Source organism: Monodelphis domestica, chromosome X (assembly GCF_027887165.1).
Source record: "Monodelphis domestica isolate mMonDom1 chromosome X, mMonDom1.pri, whole genome shotgun sequence".
NCBI classification, from domain to species: domain Eukaryota; kingdom Metazoa; phylum Chordata; class Mammalia; order Didelphimorphia; family Didelphidae; genus Monodelphis; species Monodelphis domestica.
In genome coordinates, this window is record NC_077235.1 from 4,571,398 (window position 1) to 4,573,824 (window position 2,427).

Here is a 2,427-nt window from a genome sequence, read left to right on the forward strand (position 1 = left end):
TTGAAAGGATGTCTCATCATTGTCATTTTCTTCAATGAAGTTATTAATTGTTTCTATGATTTGTTCTTTAACTAACTGGTTTTGGAGAATCGTATTGTTTAATTTCCAATTAATTTTCGATTTACCTCTCCATGTTCCCTTACTAATTATTATTTTCATTGCATTGTGATCTAAGAAAGTTGCATTTATTATTTCTGCTCTTTTGCACTTGTTTGCAATGTTTTTTGCCCTAATACATGGTCATTTTTTGTAAATGTACCATGTGCTGCAGAAAAGAAGGTATATTCCTTTTTGTCCCTATTTATTTTTCTCCACATGTCTACTAACTCTAATTTTTCTAAGATTTCATTCACTTCTCTTACCTCTTTCTTATTTATTTTTTGGTTTGATTTATCTATTTCTAATAGAGGAAGGTTCAGATCTCCCACTAGTATAGTTTTTCTATCTATTTCGTCCTTGAGTTCCTCTAGTTTCTGCTTTAGAAATTTGGATGCTATGCCATTTGGTGCATACCTGTTGAGTACAGATATTTCCTCACTGTCTATACTGCCTTTTATCAGGATGTAATTACCTTCCCTATCTCTTTTAACTAGATTTATTTTTACTTTGACTTTGTCTGATATCATGATTGCGACTCCTGCCTTCTTTTTGTCAGTTGATGCCCAATAGATTTGGCTCCAACCTCTTACTTTCACCCTATGTGTATCTACCTTTCTCATATGTGTTTCTTGTAAACAGCATATGGTAGGGTTTTGGACTCTAATCCACTCTGCTATTTGCTTGCATTTTATGGGTGAGTTCATTCCATTCACATTCAGAGTTATGATTACTAGCTGTGTATTTCCCAGCATTTTGATTTCTGCTCCTTTACCTGCCTTTTCTTCTTTCACTATTTCCTTCTACACCAATGTTTGCTTTTGAACAGTCCCCCTTGTTCCCACCCTTATTTTACTTCCCTTTCTACCCCCCTCCCTATTTATCCCCCCCTTATTTTCCCTGTAGTCTTTCTAAAATTAACCCCCCCACTCCCTCCCTCTCTTGTACTGCTTCCCTCCCCACCAGACCATTTGTTACCCTTCTACTCCCCTATAGGGTGCAAATCTATTCTCTGCCCCCAATGGATTGGATTGTTTTTCCCTCTTTGAGTCACTTTCAAAGCATGTAAAAGTTGAGTATTTCCTGTCTCTGACCTCTTTACCCTTCCAGTGTATTGATGTTCTCCCCCCTCCCACCATGAGCTTCTTTATGACATATAAATTTACCCCCATTTGTTTCTTTTCCCATTTCTTTTAATATTAACCTATTTTAAGCTCTAGTTATATATATATGCATACTCATGCGTATGTATTTTTGCATGCATATATCTATATACCTATTTATGTCTTGTCCTTTCATCCTATACAGTTTGTTGCTGTTCCCTCTAAGTATACTTCTTTTTGCTGCCCAGCTAATAACAACAGTTTTTAAGAGTTACCAACGACCTCTTTTCTTATAGGGATACATATCATTTTAACTTATTGAGTCTCTTAAAAATTTTTTTTGTTTTTCTTTTTTCCCCTCTTTTTTAATTACCTTTTGATGATTCTCTTGAGTTCTGTGCTTGGACATCAAATTTTCTGTTGAGGTCTGGTCTTTTCTTTAAGAATTCTTGAAATTCTTCTATTTTGTTGAATGACTATACTTTCCCCTGTAAGAATATAGTCAGTTTTGCTGGGTAGTTGATTCTTGGTTGTAGACCTAGTTCCCTTGCTTTCCGTAATATCGTATTCCATGCCTTTCTTTTTTTCAGTGTGGATGCAGCCAGATCCCGAGTTATCCTCACTGTGGTTCCTTGGTATCTGAATGACTTCTTCTTGGCAGCTTGTAATATCTTTTCTTTGGTCTGATAGTTCTTGAATTTGGCCATAACATTCCTGGGTGTTGTCAGTTGGGGATTAAGTACAGGAGGTGATCTGTGGATTCTACCAATCTCCACTTTTCCCTCTTGTTCAAGGATTTCGGGGCAGTTTTCTTTAATAATTTCCTGTAACATAATGTCCAGGCTTTTTCTTTTGTCATGGTCTTCTGGTAGGCCAATAATTCTTAAATTGTCTCTCCTTGAACGATTTTCTAAATCCTCTGTTTTGTGAATGAGATGCTTCATATTTTCCTCAATTTTTTCATTCTTTTGGTTTTGTTTTATAGCGTCTTGCTGCCTTGTGAGGTCACTCGATTCAAGTTGTTGTATTCTGGTTCTTAAAGACTGGATTTCATCCTTAGTTTTTGGTTGTCCTTTTCCTTTTGGTTGGATTTTCTTTGGAGGTCATCTTTCATCTTCTTCACCTCATCTTTCTTCTGCTTTGCCTCATCTTTCATCTCCTTTGCCTCATTTTCCAGCTGGTTGATTTTGGCTTTCAAGACACTATTTTCTGTTTCCAGATGACTTAT